Here is an 18,268-nt window from a genome sequence, read left to right on the forward strand (position 1 = left end):
CCCTACACCCCCTCCCTATCTCTGTCACCTTCTTCACTTCCAGCCTCTTGACCATTCCCCGATACCCATCGCTACACCGTTGGGGCCGTCCTTCAAGTCCCTGAGCCCCGAGCTCTGGAACCCCAGCCCTCAGCCTCTCCATTCTGCACCGCCCCCACCCCCTCACCACTCCACCTCAATCTCCAGCCCGCTTCGAGACGAAAGCCCACCTCTTGGGCCAGACTCTCAGTCGCCTGTCCTTCAGACATTTGAGTGGAGAGCCCTGGGAGGGAGGTGCTACATCAATGCAACTGTGTCCTTCCCTGCACATCAACCCCAAACCACACTCGCCCAGCCCACCCAACCGCCCAGGTTCTGGAGACCCTCGCCCTCTGCCACTCCGCAGCGGGGAATCAGATGGGGAGAGCGATGCTGACGGAGCCGCGAGTTGACGGGGTGTCGGCCGAGCCGATGGGCCGAGTAGCCGCAGCCTGGGAACCGAGGAACAGGGGTCGGCAATCGGAAACAGAGGCAAAGAGGTCTGGAACCCCACAGGGGAGATGCAATGGGAACACGGGAGCTGGAATAGGCCATTCAGCCCCTCTGGCCTGTGCTGCTAGCCAAGGGTTGATTTTCTGCTGAAATCCACAGGCTTGCCCTCGACCCAAACCCACTAAGACCTCTCGCTTTGGAAAAAAATCTTTTGAGTTATAACTAGCAACTGATTCACTCCCATTTGTGGGAGAGTTGCAAACCCCCAGCACTCTGTGTGTGTGTGTGGGTGTGCGCCGAAATGTTTCCTAACGTCTCTCCTGGTCCCTAATTCTCAGGCTATCCCTCCCGGTTCTACAATCCCCGAACCAGTGGAAGTTGTTTATCTCTATCCGCCCCGTCCTTCCCTGCTCACGACTTTGGTCAGGTCACCCCTCAGACCTTCTGGAGGAAACAAGCCTCACTCACCGAGCCTCCTGGTGGGTTAGCCCCTCTCGCAAATCGTTCCTGCAAACCTAGATCTGCTCACGGTGTTCCAACATCTTACTGCATTTGTCTGGAGCTGCCCTTTTGAAGGGACCGGTGGCTTTGCTGTGGTTGGGACTAGAGCCTCGATGGTTGACTGCTCCAGAACAGGCTTCACTAACGTTCCCTAAAACCTCAACATGACATCCCAATGCCTACACTTCGAGGTCTGAGCAATGAAGGCAAATGTGCTCAGTGCCTTATTAACCAAACGCATCCTGCCTGTGGTACAAAACTTCAAAGAATTCCGGTAGCCGAACCCTCAGGGCTCTCTGTTCTACAGTGCCCTCGTCCAGAGAAAGTACTTGAGGCCAGAACATCGAATGTTCTCAGGAAAGTGATGGATCCACCAACGGGATCATGAGATGTGGTGGGGTGGGGAGGTCAGGATTGGGGTATTGAGCACAGTGGTCAGCAATGGCCCTGTTGAACGGGGCTGAATGGCCTTCCCCTGCTCTCCCATTCCTCCCCACCCCCACCAAAAAAAATTCAAGGAACTTCTGGGACACTTCTGCCAGTTAGGGAACCAGAGCCGACAGGGATCGGAATCAAAAAAATATATAATTTCGTGGTCGGCGGGTGGTGGGGGGGGAATGAAAGAAAAACGGAATTTTCCTCGTCCAGTTTACGCAGGGGGAGACGGGTGCATGGGCGAGGTATCTGCCCCCTCATCGCTACCACTAGCCCCCACAACCCGAAACAAAAAGCATTCTGTCACCACCGAGTGCCGCTGAAGATGGAAGGGACTCGACGGTACATCGAAGGAGAGCGGTGGGGGAGCTAGGATGGAGCCGACGGGCCGAAGGGTCTGGTCCTGCGCTGTCAGCACTTTGCGAGCATGCCACTGCATTTTTGACAATGTGTGAAATGTCCTTCCTTAGCCTCACGGGCGTCTTTTTTTAAAATGCATAAAATATACAATAAAGCTTCTTGTATAGTAGGAATGCTGGAGAATCTGAGATAACAAGGTGTAGAGCTGGATGACCACAGCAGGCCAAGCAGCATCTCAGGAGCAGGAAGGCTGACCTTTCGGGCCTAGGGCCTTAATCCTTCCCCTCTGATGCTGCTCGGCCTGCTGTGTTCATCCAGCTCTACACCTCGTTATCTCGAAAAACGTTTCTTGTTTGTTTTATCACAAATCTTGCACTCCTGATCTCTACTCCCTGGCTTCAATCCGAATGCTCCCCTCCCTCCAGAAACCCATCGTTCCGCCACCTGCCCCTTGAACCTCAGCTCACGAGAGAGTTTCCTTGACTGATTTCTCCTCCACCCCGGCGGCGGGGGGGGGGGGGATTGTGTTGGGGAAACGGGGTTTTAAGAGTAAAGCTTAAGATTCAGAAGGGAGACGGTGGGGGCGGGGGTGTGTGGTGGTGTGGGGCCCGCAGAGTCTGATGGGGGGGGAGGGGGCAAGGCGGGATGGGAAAGCGGGCATCGCCTTCGCCACGCGCCTTCCAGACGTCACTCCCAAAGTGTGGCGCGGTCTGGGCCCCGCGACTCCATTGTCGGCCCTAAGAGCAAAGGGGCTGAAAGTGTGGAGACAGAGAGAGAGAGAGAGAGAGAACATCTCTCTTCGGCAAATCTGCCCCGAAGACCTGTTTAAGGATTGGCTGCCCGAGCCGCGTCAGGATTTATGGGATCGCGAAGCAACGGTTGTGCGCGGCAGTGCTCGCTGGAGGTGTCCCGCGTCGAGCGGAACTCCTCCCGAATTATTGGGGGCCGTCGATGAGCAGGCCATGGCATTTTCTGAAGGCCACGCACTTCCACTGGCGGCCGATCCTCCCTTTCCATTCCTGCCCCCTCCCAATTCCCCGGACCTGCCCATCCCAGCCGTAAACAGATCCCGTCGACTATGTGGAGAGAATTCCAAAGGTCCTACCCCTTCCGAGCGAAGGCATCCCTCCACTTCTCAGTTGTCCCAAATGTTAGGGCCCAGTCATGTGAACATTGGCCAAAAAGTGGGCCTATTGGTTTTGAGTCAGATTTCACCTCCGTCCCACTTTGTCTCACAGAATTAAAAGACCCCCCTATTCCCCCACAAACACTTACTATATAACACTGACAGGACCGTTATGGAGTTGGGGGTCAGATCCTGAACCCAAATCCCTGCCGTCACATACCAGGGATCAAGCCTTTCGACGTAGGCCCCAGGTCTGTGGAGTAGGCCCGGTTGCTGTGGTAACTCCACGCGTGCCACGGCCCAGGTTTTACGGCTTGCCAAAGCCAAGGCCCCGACATCATTCCCATCAGGATCGGGACTGCCTCCTTCCCGCTCTTACCACTCACTCGCCCACCTTCTCCAGGGGCAATTAGGGACGGGGCAATAAACACTGGGCCCAGCCAGGGTCGCCCACTTCTCAAGAACAGGACTTGACCAGATGACACTCGGAATCCCGTAAAATGGGAGCAGTGGATTTAACAGCAAGAGTAATCCGTTCAAGAGAACTGCAGATGCTGGAAAATCTGAGATAACAAGGTGTGGAGCTGGATGAACACAGCAGGCCGAGCAGCAAAGATGACGTTTCGGTCCTAGACCCTTCTTCAGCTTTCCTGCCCCTCTGATGCTGCTCGGCCCACTGTGTTCATCCAGCTCCACACCTTGTGACCTCAGTAATCCATTCAATGCTTATGGCCAATCTGTGGCATCATAGATAGCCACGAGGTGGAGGTACCGGGGTTGGGAATGGGGTGGGACAAGGTCAGAAATCACAGGACACCAGGTTATAGTCCAACAGGTTTATCTAAAACACAAGCTTTTGGAGTCTTGCACCTTCCTCAGGTATTAATGAGAGAGGCAGTACCAGACGCAGAATTTGTAAGTCAAAAATCGAAGGTCACGCTACTGATGAAGATGCATTAAACAAACCGAACATGCCGATAAATCTTTAATCGGTTAGAAAGTTTTAATTGACTAGTATGTACATGTAAATCCCTGAATTCCTTTGTCCTGGGAGAACTAAGGGTTTTATCGGTGTAAGAAGAGGTTACATTTTAGGCCAGCCAATGCATGCTAGGTATGAAGCCTTATTTAGAATCTGTTTGTGTCTTGGTTTGGAGTCAGACTGGTTTTATTTCCAAAGTAGGAATTTATAGAGCACCACAGGGACTGACTTTCCTCAGTGCGGGGGAGCACTTCTGCGACCATGGGCATTCAGTGCCAATAAAGCTGTTGGCTCTCTCAGGACCGTGACTTGAAAGGAATTCGGGGGATTTGCATATACATATTAATCAATTAAAACTTCTAACTGATGAAAGATTTAACAGCATTTTAGGTTTGTTTAGTGCATCAGTGGGGTTGAACCTTTGATATTTTACTGATAAATTCTGTGTCTGAAACTACCTCTCTCACTAACACGGACGGAGGCTCCGAAAACTTGTGTTTTCAAATAAATCTGTTGAACTATAATCTGGTGTTGAGTGATTTCGGACGTCATCGTAGATAACATCATCAAATCCCTACAGTGTGCAAGCAGGCCGTTTGACCCATCGTGCATGTACCGACTCTCTGAAGAGCATCCCCACCCCACTACCCTATCCCGGTATTTCCCATGGCTAACCCCTTAGGCTGAGCATCCCTGGGCACTATGGGACAATTTAGCACGGCCAACCCACCATAACCTGCACATCCCTGGGCACTACGGGACAATTTAGCACGGCCAATCCACCCTAACCCGCACATCCCTGGGCACTATGGGACAATTTAGCACGGCCAATCCACCCTAACCCGCACATCCCTGGGCACTACGGGACAATTTAGCACGGCCAATCCACCCTAACCCGCACATCCCTGGGCACTATGGGACAATTTAGCACGGCCAATCCACCCTAACCCGCACATCCCTGGGCACTATGGGACAATTTAGCACGGCCAATCCACCCTAACCCGCACATCCCTGGGCACTACGGGGCAATTTAGCACGGCCAACCCACCCTAACCCACACATCCGTGGGCACTATGGGACAATTTAACACGGCCAACCCACCCTAACCCGCACATCCCTGGGCACTACGGGACAATTTAGCACGGCCAATCCACCCTAACCTGCACATCCCTGGGCACTACGGGGCAATATAGCACGGCCAACCCACCCTAACCCACACATCCGTGGGCACTATGGGACAATTTAACACGGCCAACCCACCCTAACCCGCACATCCCTGGGCACTACGGGACAATTTAGCACGGCCAACCCACCCTAACCCGCACATCCCTGGGCACTACGGGACAATTTAGCACGGCCAACCCACCCTAACCCGCACATCCCTGGGCACTACGGGACAATTTAGCACGGCCAACCCACCCTAACCCGCACATCCCTGGGCACTACGGGACAATTTAGCATGGCCAATCCACCCTAACCCGCACATCCCTGGGCACTACGGGACAATTTAGCACGGCCAACCCACCCTAACCCGCACATCCCTGGGCACTACGGGACAATTTAGCACGGCCAACCCACCCTAACCCGCACATCCCTGGGCACTATGGGACAATTTAGCACGGCCAACCCACCCTAACCTGCACATCCCTGGACACTACGGGACAATTTAGCACGGCCAATCCACCCTAACCCGCACATCCCTGGGCACTACGGGACAATTTAGCACGGCCTATCCACCCTAACCCGCACATCCCTGGGCACTACGGGACAATTTAGCATGGCCAACCCACCCTAACCCGCACACCTTTGGACTGTGGGAGGAAACCTGAGCACCCGGAGGAAACCCACGCAGACACAGGGAGAATGTGCAAACTCCACACAGACAGTCACCCGAGGGTGGGATCGAACCCGGGTCCCTGGCCCTGCAAGTCCGCAGTGCTAACCGCTGAGCCACCATACCATTATACTGCAATGGAGTCTCACTAACTTGCTTGAGTTTGTTGTGGATATTGTTATGGATGGAGCTGTAGACATTGTTTGCTTGGACTTTAGTAAAGGTTTAGACAAGGTTTGACACGGTAGACTCATTAGTAAAGTTAGATAACATGGGATTCAGGGTGTGCTTGGCCAATTGGATACACAATTAGCTTGACATTTGGAGGCACAGGGTGATGGTGGAGGATTGGTTTACAGATGGAGAACTGTGGCCAGCGATGCTTCACAGGGATCGTTGCTGGGTCCACTGCTGTTTGTCACTCATACGAATGGTTTGGATGAGTATATAGAGGACATCATTACCAAAATTGATGGCAAGATGGGCCATGAAGAAGGTTATCTAAGATTACAGAGGCATCTGAATCAACTGGGTCATGGGGTGAGGGTTGGCAGATGGAGGTTAATTTGGATAAATGCAGGGTATTTCATTTTTGCAAAAAACAAACAAGGGCGGGACATAGACAATTAATTGAAGGGTCCTGGATGGCGTTGTAGAAGAGAGACACATGGGGATTCAGGTACATAATTCCGCGTCACATAGAGACAGGATGGTTGGGAAGGCATTTAGCACGCTCATCTTCCTTGCTCAGACCGTGGAGTGTAGGAGTTGGGACGTCATGTTGAGGATGTACAGGATGTTGGTGAGGCCTCTTCTGGAGCACTGTGTCCTGTTCTGGTCACCCGGAAGGATATTATTAAGCTGGAGAGGGTGCAGAAGAGATTTACCAGGATGTTGCTGGGAATGGAGGGTCCGAGATGTTGAAATAGACTGGAAAGCCTGGGATTGTTTTCCACTGGAGCATGGGTGGATGAGGTGTGACCTTGTGTAGGTTTATAAAACGATGAGGGCCATTGATAGTGTGAATGGCAAGGGACTTTTCCCCACGGTGGGGGGAGTTCACAACTGGGGTCTCTTTTTTTAAGGTGATAGGAGAAATATTTAAAAAAAGGACATGAGGGAGAAGTTGCTGGCACAGAGAGTGGTTCGTGTGCGGAATGAGCTTCCTGAGGAAGTGGTGGGTGTGGGTACAGTTACAGCATTTAAAGGCATTGGGATAAATTCATGAGCAGGAAAGGTTTGGAGGGATAGGGGCCAGGAGCAGGCAGGTGGAGGCTAGTTTAGTTTGGGATTGAGGTCAGCACGGACTGGTTGGGCTGAAGGGCCAGTTTCTGTGCTGTAGGACTCTATGTAAGGGCTGTCAGCGATGGAAAGCCAGTGTTGGCCTGGCCACTGACGCCTCTGTCCCTTTGGAAGGATTTTACAAAAACAAACTATAAAATAGGAGCTAGAGTAGGCAATTCGGCTCTTCGAGCCTGCTCTACCATTCAATATTATCATGGCTGTTCATCCAACTCAGTCCCCTGTTCCCGCTATCTCCCCCATCTCCTTCAACCCCTTTAACCCGAAGAACTGTATCTAAACTCCTTCTAGAAAACTTTCAGTGTTTTGGGCTCAACCACTTACTGTGGCAGAGTTCCACAGGCCTCGCCACTCACTGGAGAGAGGACGTTCATAGAGTCATTGAAACAGACTCACTTTGCCTGTACTGATATCCTAAGTTACTTTAGTCCCATCTGCCAGCATTTGGCCCCTATCCCTCTAAGCCCTTCCTATCCATGTCCCCATCCAGATGCCTTTTAAATTCTGTAACTGTACCAGCCTCCACCGCTTCCTCTGGCAGCTCATTCCATACACGCACCGCCCTCTGTGTGAAAAAGTTGCCCCTCAGGGCCCTTTTAAATCTTTCCCCTCTCACCTTAAATCTATGCCCCTCTAGTTTTGGACTCCCCATCCTGGGGAAAAGACCTTGTCTATTCACCCTATCCATGCCCGTCATAGTTTTATAAACCTCTGTAATGTACCCCCCTCAGCCTCCGACACTCCAGGGAGAATAGCTCTGGCCTATTCAGCCTCTCTCTGTAGCTCAAACCGTCCAACCCCGGCAACATCCTTGTAAATCTTTTCTGAACCCTTTCATGTTTAACAACATCCTTCCTGTAGCAGGGAGACCAGGATTGAACGCAGTATTCCAAAAGTGGCCCTGACCAATGTCCTGTACAGCCACAACATGACCCTCCCAGCTCCTACACTCAATGCACTGACCAATAAAGGGGAGCGTCCCAAACACCTTCCTCACTGCCCTGTCTACCTGTGACTCCTCTTTCAGGGAACTATGTACCTGTACCCCAGGGTCTCTCTGCTCAGCGACGCTCCCCAGGGCCTCACCACGAAGACATTGCCCAGTTTGTGTTCACTAAATTTCTCCTCTCCTCAGTGTTACACCAGTATCTCTCCACGGTGACCCCCTGGCTCTGCACTCCCCGGTCATCGAGAGCATCCTTCCCAAGTTGACAGGGTCTGTTCCTGTTGGAAGACTCACAGACTTCCACTGGGTTCCTCACCGCAAACCCTTCTGCATCCAATTCCCAGTGGTGCGTGGTTCCCAGCGGGATGATCCCTGAATTCCAAAGTGATGGTGTGAAGTTACGTTAATCTCAAACATGACAGGAACGCTGATGCATGTGGGGAGAGGGGCTTTCCGGTCCATCGGGGAATTCCCTGCCAAAGGCCTTGGGATTGTGGAGTTTTCCGGCGATGCATTCCCCTGTTGGCTGGTTCTGTTCTTCCCTGCCCCACGCCAACTCATGCCGGGGGGGCGGGCCCTGCCTCGGAGGTGACGAAGGGAAAGCGATCCTGTCGGATTTGATGGCTGGAAGGATGACCCACCGGTGAGGGGCTGCCAGCCCGAGGGCCAGGGCTCAGGGCGGGGAACCGACATCGCTGCAGGAACTCAGCCGGTCCCACAGAGTCTTCGGAGAGAGATGCAGAATTAATGCCACAGGCTCCCTCTACACTGTCGCCCCCCCCATCAAACACTCCCCAGGGTTAGATACAGAGTAAAGCTCCCTCTACACTGTCCCCCCATCAAACACTCCCCAGGGTTAGATACAGAGTAAACCTCCCTCTACACTGCCCCCCATCAAACACTCCCCAGGGTTAGATACAGAGTAAGCTCCATCTACACTGCCCCTCCATCAAACACTCCCCAGGGTTAGATACAGAGTAAAGCTCCCTCTACACTGTCCCCCCCCATCAAACACTCCCCAGGGTTAGATACAGAGTAAAGCTCCTCTACACTGTCCCCCCCGCATCAAACACTCCCCAGCACAGGGACAGCACGGGGTTAGATACAGAGTAAGGCTTCCTCTACGCTGTCCTCGCCATCAAACACTCCCCAGGGACAGCATGGGGTTAGATACAGAGTAAAGCTCCCTCTACACTGCCCCCTGATCGAACACTCCCAGGACAGGGAGAGCATGGGGTTAGATACAGAGTTAAGCTCCCTCTACACTGCCCCCTGATCAAACACTCCCAGGACAGGGACAGCATGGGGTTAGAGACAGAGTAAAGCTCCCTCTACACTGCCCCCGCTATCAAACACTCCCCACTCACGTAACCTCTCACATGTGGAGATGCCACCTCAGGTTTGGGGAATTTTTCTGGGCAGACATTTTTGCCGGGCCACAGCGCCACGGAACAGTGTTTGCACTTATCACTGGGATGACATTCGCAAAGGGCCAGCGGGCTGAATGGCCTGTCTGAGTCATTGCTCCATAATCAGACGGCTGCAGTAATCCCTGTGCACGCCGACAATCTGCGCTCGCTGGGTATGAGCCGAACCTCAGATGACCTGCCTCTCTCAGGTGGAAAGTCCCAGTATCGCTTGGTGCAATTATCAGTTACTGATTATTCAGGGGAGTTTCAGCTGATATTAAATCATTCAGCCCTGCTTTACAAAACAAACTGACTTCAGAAACAGAGTCTCTTTATTTTCCAGCTGTTGCCTGGAGGCCGGTCCGATCAACACCATCAGGGCACGGTGCCAAGTCCTAGATTCTAGTGCAGAACAAAAGGTCCTTTTTAAAAACCTTTCTCCTGTCACCTTGAAAATATGCCCCTCAGTTTTGAACTCCCCCATCCGAGGCAAAAGGCTTTTAGAGTCATACAGTGCAGAAACGCTCCCTTCGCTCCGGCCAAACTCAGCTAGTCCCACCTGCCCGCTCCTGGCCCCTATCCTTCCAAACCTTTCCTGTTCATGGGCTTATCCAAATGCCTTTGAAATGTTGTTGCTGTATCCACACTCACCACTTCCTCAGGATTTCGTCCCACACACGAGCCACCGTCTGTGTAAAAGAAAGCCCCTCATGTCTTTATTAAAATCTCTCTCCCTGCCCACCTTAAAAATATGCCCCCTAGTCTTCAAATCGTCTTGTGAAATAAATACAGTCTATTAACCCTATTGATAGTCCTCCTGATTTTATAAACCTTTATAAGGTCAACTCTCAGCCTCCTACATTCCAATGAAAAAAGCCCCAGCCTCACCCTATCGCTCAGGCCCTCCATTCCCAGCAACATCCTGGGGAACATTGCCTGAACCCTCTCCTGCTTAATAATATCCTTCCTATAACAGGGCGACCAGGACCGGACACAGTGCACCAGAAGGGGCCTCGCTAACATCCCGTACATCCTCAACATGACGTCCCAGCTCCTGTACACAAAGGCTTGAGCAATGAAGGCGAGTGTGCTAAACGCCTTCTGTACCCCCCTGTCTACATGTCAGGCAAACTTCAAAGAATTATGTGCCTGAGCCACTAGGTCTGTCTGTTCTACAGCACTACCCAAGGCCTTATCATTAATTAAACTACATTTGCCTCACCTCAGCCCATGGACCCAGTTGTTCAAGCCTCCTATATCCTCATCCAAATTGTTTATATAAATGACAAACAACAGTGGACCCAGCTCCGATCCCATTATTAGACTTTTGAACAGACCTCTCTTATAGCAGTTCATCTTTCTCTGCCCCTTCTCTGTTGCCGTAATGCTGTATTCTACATTCAGTTCTATCACCCTGATGTACTTATGTCGAGTAGAATTTCTCTGGTTAGCACGCAAAACAACTTCTTTCACTGTATTTTAGTGTATGTGATATTAAGAAATCAAATTAAATCAATACCAAATCAACTTGAATCAAATCAAATCAAAATCAAAACAAATTGAATTGAAACAAAACAAATTCAAAATCAAATTAAACTAAAACAAATCAAAATCAAAATCAAATAAAATCAAATTGAATCAAATCAAATCAAAATCAAAATCAAATAGAATCAAAATCAAATCAAAATCAAATCCAATCATTCAATCGCTTACCCTGAACTTGGAGGGCATGTCCATGTTGTCAGCAGCACTCTGACCTGGACCAGGGACCTATCCTTCCCCACAATCACCACCTCCCAACACCTCTGTAATCTCTGCATTGCTGTGGTGACATTCACTTCCACATTTCTCAGCTCTGGCTGATGATTTACTGCCTTTCCTTCAGCGAGCACCTGAACAGGCAGTGAGGATGCCCAGAAAAATGGACAAAGTGGGTATTAACAGGAGTAAGAAGAGCAACAGAGAGCGAAACAGATGTTAATAGCAGGGGAGGATAGTCAAAAATGTGTTTTTCTTCCTGAGATCAAACCAAGATGGGTGGGCATTTAAAAAAAAGGAGGACAGTGGAATGTGAACCCTGAGCACCTGGATTAGAGGCAGGGACACTACCCACTGCACAACTGGAAATAAAACACAGTCCTCAATGACATGGCTATTGAGAAAATTCTCAGCTGCCTCAATGCAGTAGGAGGCACAGGGTTCAAATACAGGGAAGCGATAGGGAATCCCTTATAAATCGTTGTCAGAACCTGGAATGGAGCTTTGTATCCAATTGGGATCGTTTGGTCAGGAGCAGGGATTGGGGATCACTGTACTTTGGTCAGGAGCAGGGATTGGGAATCACTGTAGTTTGGTCAGGAGCAGAGATTGGGAATCACTGTAGTTTGGTCAGGAGCAGAGATTGGGATTCACTGTAGTTTGGTCAGGAGCAGAGTTTGGGAATCACTGTACTTTGGTCAGGAGCAGAGATTGGGAATCACTGCAGTTTGGTCAGGAGCAGAGATTGGGAATCACTGTAGTTTGGTCAGGGGCAGAGATTGGGAATCACTGTAGTTTGGTCAGGAGCAGAGATTGGGAATCACTGTACTTTAGTCAGGGGCAGAGATTGGGAATCACTGTACTTTGGTCAGGAGCAGAGATTGGGAATCACTGTAGTTTGGTCAGGAGCAGAGATTGGGAATCACTGTAGTTTGGTCAGGGGCAGAGATTGGGAATCACTGTACTTTGGTCAGGAGCAGAGATTGGGAATCACTGTAGTTTGGTCAGGAGCAGAGATTGGGAATCACTGTACTTTGGTCAAGAGCAGAGATTGGGAATCACTGTAGTTTGGTCAGGAGCAGAGATTGGGAATCACTGTACTTTGGTCAGGAGCAGAGATTGGGAATTACTGTAGTTTGGTCAGGAGCTGAGATTGGGAATCACTGTAGTTTGGTCAGGAGCAGAGTTTGGGAATCACTGTACATTGGTCAGGAGCAGAGATTGGGAATCACTGTACATTGGTCAGGAACAGAGATTGGGAATCACTGTACTTTGGTCAGGAGCAGAGTTTGGGAATCACTGTAGTTTGGTCATGAGCAGCGATTGGGAATCGCTGTAGTTTGGTCAGGAACAGAGATTGGGAATCACTGTAGTTTGGTCAGGAGCAGAGATTGGGAATCACTGTAGTTTGGTCATGAGCAGCGATTGGGAATCGCTGTACATTGGTCAGGAGCAGAGATTGGGAATCACTGTAGTTTGGTCAGGAGCAGAGTTTGGGAATCACTGTAGTTTGGTCAGGAGCAGAGATTGGGTATCACTGTACTTTGGTCAGGAGCAGGGATTGGGAATCACTGTAGTTTGGTCAGGAGCAGAGATTGGGAATCACTGTAGTTTGGTCAGGAGCAGAGTTTGGAAATCACTGTACTTTGGTCAGGAGCAGAGATTGGGGATCACTGTAGTTTGGTCAGGAGCAGAGATTGGGAATCACTGTAGTTTGGTCAGGAGCAGGGATTGGGAATCACTGTAGTTTGGTCAGGAGCAGAGATTGGGATCACTGTACATTGGTCAGCAGCAGAGATTGGGAATCACTGTAGTTTGGTCAGGAGCAGAGATTGGGAATCACTGTAGTTTGGTCAGGAGCAGAGATTGGGATCACTGTAGTTTGGTCAGGGGCAGAGATTGGGAATCATTGTAGTTTGGTCAGGAGCAGAGATTGGGAATCACTGTAGTTTGGTCAGGAGCAGGGATTGGGAATCACTGTACTTTGGTCAGGGGCAGAGAGCGTGCAGAAAGGATTGACGAGTGCGAATCCCAGGATCGAGTTGATGAGTTGGGACAGATCTCCACAAAGAAGCACTGGACCACAAGGGATGGTAGGCAGGGAGAGTGAAACTGTTCCTGTCGGCAGGAATTAACGGAAAGTAGAGAGGGCACGGATTTAAAGAGTTTGTCAGAAATTGCAGGGAAATGGTTTCTCACTTCATCCCTGATAAAGTCCTGCACTTTTTAAAAGTTCATTCCTGGGCCATGAGCATCTGATAACAAAGATCCAATGGAATCCTCAGGAACTCAGCGAATTGTATCCGGTAATGATGGCGTGCCAGGCATCAGAGGGCTCCACAGGGATCAATTCCTAGTCTATTTTTATACATGGGATATACTGGAATGTCGTGTGTGTTTGTGTGTGTGTGTGTGTGAGAGAGAGTGTGTGTGTGTATGTGTGAGAGAGTGTGTGTGTATGTGTGTGAGAGAGAGCGTGTGTGTGTGTGTGTGAGAGAGAGTGTGTGTGTGTATGTGTGAGAGAGTGTGTGTGTGTGTGTGTGAGAGAGAGAGAGTGTGTGTGTGTGTGTGAGCATAAGTGTGTGTGAGTGAGGTGGGACAGAGTGTCTGTGTGTGTGTGTGTGTGAAAGTGAGGTGGGACAGAGTGTGTGTGTTTGTGTGTGATTGAGTGTGGGTGTGTGTGTCTGCATGTGTGTGAGCATGCGCGAGAGTGTGTGTGTGTGTGTGTGTGTGTGTGTGTGAGTGAGAGAGAGAGTGTGAGTGTGTGTGAGAGAGTGTGTGTGTGTTGAGAGAGAGTGTGTGTATGTGTGTGTGTGTGTGTGTGTGTGTGTGTGTGTGTATGTCTGTGTGTGAGACAGAGTGTGTGTGTGTGCGTGTGCATGTGTATGTGTGTGCGTGTGTTTGTGAGTGTGTATATGTGTGTGTGTATGTGTGTGTGTGTGAGAGAGTGTGTGTGTGTGTGCAAGTGACTAAGTGTATGCATGTGTGTGTATGTGAATGTGTTTGTGCGACTTTGTGTGTGAGTGCGAGAGTGTGACGGTGTTTGTGAGTGTGTGTGAGCATGTGTGTGTGTGTGTGTGTGCGTGAGGTGGGACAGAGTGTGTGTGTGTGAGTATGTGTGAGAGTGTGTGTCTGTGAGGTTGTGTGTGTGCAAGTGACTAAGTGTATGTATGTGTGTGTGTGCGACTTTGTGTGTGAGTGTGAGAGTATGACGGTGTGTGTGAGAGAGAGAGAGTGTGTGTGTGTACATGTGTGTGTGTGTGTCTGTGTGTGCAAGTGACATTGTGTCTGCATGTGTGTGTGCGTATGTGTGAGTGTGTGTGTGTGTCTGTGAGTTTGTGTGTGTGCAAGTGACTAAGTGTATGTGTGTGTGAGTGCAAAAGTGTGACGGTGTGCGTGAGTGCATTTGAGCATGTGTGTGTGTGAGTGAGTGTGTGTACGTGTCGGTATGTGTGTGTGTTTGTGAGTGTGTGTGCGTATGTGATTGTGTGTCGGTGTGTGTGTGTGTGTGTGAATGTGTGTGTGTGTGTGAGAGAGTGTGTGTGTGTGTGTGTGTGTATGTGTGCGTGTGTGTATATGTATGTATGTGTGTGAGTGTGTGTATGTGTGACAATGTGTGTGCATGTGTGTGTTTGTGAGTGTGTGACTGTGCATTTTTGTGTCTCTGTGTGTGTGTATATGTGTCCGTGTGTTTGTGCATGTATATGTGTGTGTGTGTGCGTGTGCGCATGTGCGTGTATACGTATGTGTATATGTGTGTATGAGTGTGTGTTTGTATGTGTGCGACTGTGCATGTTTGTGTGTATGTGTGAGTGTGTAAATGTATACATGTCAGTGAGTGCGTACGTGTGTATGTGTGTTTGTGAGTGTGTATATATGTGTGTGTGAGTATGTGTGTGTTTGTGATTGTGTGTGTGTTTATGTGAGTGAGTGTGTGTGTGTGTTTGTATATGTGTGTGCGTATACGTGAGAGTGTGTGTGAGCATGTGTGTGTGTGAGTGTGTGTGTATGTGTATGTTTGTGTGTGTGTTTGTGTGAGTGTGTGTGTTTGTGTGTGTGAGAGTGTGTATGTGCATGTGTGTGAGACAGAGTGTGTGTGTGTGTGTGTGTGTTTGTATGTGTGTTTGTGTGTGTGTGACTGTGCATGTTTGTGTGTGTGTGTGTGTGTGAGACAGAGAGTGTGTGTGTGAGACAGAGAGTGTGTATGTGCGACTTTGTGTCTGAGTGCGAGTGTGTGTGTGAGTGTATGTGTGTGTATGAGTGTGCGTGAGAGAGTGACTGTATGTGCGACTTTGTGTCTGAGTGCGAGTGTGTGTGTGAGTGTATGTGTGTGTATGAGTGTGCGTGAGAGAGTGACTGTGTGTGAGTGCAACTGTGTGAGTGTGACTGTGTGTGTGTGTGAGTGCGCATACGTGTGTGTATGAGTGTGTGTGAGAGAGCCAGTGTGTGACTGTGTGTGTGTGAGTGCGACTGTGTGAGTGCGACTGTGTGAGTGTGACTGTGTGTGTGTGTGTGTGTGTGTATGAGTGTGTGTGAGAGAGCCAGCGTGTGACTGTGTGTGTGTGTGTGTGTGTGTGTGCTCGCGCGCGCCAGTGTGGGTGTGTGAAAGTGTATGTGTGTGAGTGTGTGTGTGCGAGAGTATGTGTGTGCAAGTGACGATGTGTGTGTGTGTGTGTGTGTGTTTGTGTGTGTGTCTGAGAGAGAGAGAGAGTGTGTGTATGCGTGCACGCGAGTGTGTGAGGATGTGTGTGAGTGTGTTGAGCATATGTGTGTGTCAGCGTGTGTGTAACTGACAGAGTGTGTGTGTGTGACAGAGTATGTGTCTGCAAATGACTATGTGTGTGTGTGTGTGCGCGCAAATGTGGGTGTGTGAAAGTGTATGTGTGTGTGTGTAAATGTGTGAGAGAGTGTGAGAGTGAGTGTGTGTCTGAGAGAGAGTGTGCGTGTGTGTGTGTGTGTATGCATGCATGAGTGTGTGTGTGTGAGAGTGTTTGTGAATGCGAGTGTGTCTGTGAGAGTGTGTATGTGTGAGTGTGTGTGAGAGACAGTGTGTGTGTGTGTGAGTGACTCTCTGTGCGTGTGTGTGAGAGTGTGTGTGTGTGTGTCTGAGAGTGTATGTGCGTGAGAAAGAGTGTATCTGTGAGTGAGTGTGCGAGTGTGTGTGAGAGCGTGTATGTGTGAGTGTGTGTGTATATGTGAGAGTGTGTGTGTGAGTGATTGTGAGTGTGTGTGAGAGAGTGTATGTGTGAGTGTGTGTGTGAGTGTGTTTGTGAATGCGAGGGTGTGTATGTGTGAGTGTGTGTGTGAGAGAGTGTGTTTGTGAATGCGAGTGTGTATGTGAAAGTGTTTATGTGTGAGTGTGTGAGTATGTGTGTGTGAGAGAGAGTGTGTGTGCGTGAGAGTGACTCTGTGTGTGTGTGAGTGTGTGTGTGTGTGAATGTGAGTGAGTGTGTGTGAGAGCGTGTATGTGTGTATGTGTGAGAGTGTGTGTGTGAGTGCGAGCGTGTATGTGAAAGTGTGTATGTGTGAATGTGTGAGAGAGAGTGTGTGTGTGTGACTCTGTGTGTGAGTGTGAGAGTGTGTGTGTGTCTGAGAGTGTATGTGCATGAGAGAGAGTGTGTATGTGTGCGTGTGTAAGTGTATGTGACAGCGTATATGTGGGAGTGTGTGTGTGTATGTGAGAGAGAGTGTGTGTGAGTGAGTGTGTGTGTGTGTGAGAGCGTGTATGTGTGTGTGTATGTGTGAGAGAGTGTGTGTGAGTGACTGTGAGTGAGTGAGTGTGAGTGAGTGTGAGTGAGTGTGTGTGAGTGTGAGGGAGTGTGAGGGAGTGTGAGGGAGTGTGAGGGAGTGTGTGTGTGTGAGACCGTGTATGTGTGTGTGTGTGTGTATGTGTGAGAAAGTGTGTGTGTTTGTGAATGCGAGTGTGTGTGAAAGTGTGTGTGTGTGTGTGTGTATGTGTGAAAGAGAGAGTGTGTGTGTGTCTGAGAGTGTATGTGCGTGAGAGAGAGCGTGTATCTGTGTGTGAGTGTGTGTGTGTGAGTGAATGTGAGTGTGTGTGAGAGCATGTATGTGTGAGTGTGTGTGTATGTGTGAGAGAGTGCATGTATGTGAGAGAGTGTGTTTGTGAGTGTGAGTGTGTGTGTGTGAGAGTGTGTGTGTGAGTGACTCTGCGTGTGTGTGTGTCTGAGAGTGTATGTGCGTGAGAGAGACTGTGTATGTGTGTGTGTGTATGAGTGTGTGTGAGAGCGTATATGTGGGAGTGCGTGTGTGTATGTGTGAGAGTGTGTGTTTGTGAGTGAGTGTGAGTGAGTGAGTGTGAGAGCATGTATGTGTGAGTGTGAGAGTGTGTGAGTGAGCGAGTGTGTGTGTGTGAGTGTGGGAGTGTGAGTGAGTGTGTGTGAGAGCATGTATGTGTGAGTGTGTGTATGTGAGAGAGATTGTGTGTGAGTGACTGTGAGTGAGTGTGTGTGAGTGAGTGAGAGGGTGTGTGTGAGTGAGTGAGAGGGTGTGTGTGTGTGAGTGTGAGTGAGTGAGTGTGAGAGAGTATGTGTGTGAGTGAATGTGAGTGAGTGTGTGAGTTGGTGAGTGTGTGAGTGAGTGTGAGTGAGTGAGTGTGTGTGTGTGAGCGTGTATGTGTGTGTGTATGTATGTGTGAGAGTGTATGTGAGTGAGTGTGAGTGAGTGAGTGTATGTGAGTGAGTATGAGTGTGTGTGAGTTGGTGAGTGTGAGTGAGTGCGAGTGAGTGTGTGAGAGCTTGTATGTGTGTGTGTGTATGTGAGAGTGTGTGTGTGAGTGTGTGTGTGTGTGAGTGAGAGTGTGAGGGAGTGAGGGAGTGAGTGTGTGAGTCAGTGTGCGAGGGAGTGAGTGTGAGTGAGCGTGAGTGAGTGAGTGTGAGTGTGTGAGTGAGTGAGTGTGAGAGTGTGTGAGTGAGCGTGGCTGGTGACGGTGAGGTGAAGTGGATTATGAGCGAAGGATTTTGGGTGGGGCGGTTCCATTGAGAAAGTCCGGCGGATGTGGGAGTGGGGGCTTAAGATGGTGAACTGGTTTACTGTGGGGAGGGGGGAACAGGAACGACCATGATGGGCTGAACAGCCTCCAGCATGTCCTTCATTGCACCCTCGATCCCCCTGCCCCCACCCCCCA

The sequence above is a fragment of the Stegostoma tigrinum genome, chromosome 45, assembly GCF_030684315.1.
Source record: "Stegostoma tigrinum isolate sSteTig4 chromosome 45, sSteTig4.hap1, whole genome shotgun sequence".
Lineage (NCBI taxonomy): Eukaryota > Metazoa > Chordata > Chondrichthyes > Orectolobiformes > Stegostomatidae > Stegostoma > Stegostoma tigrinum.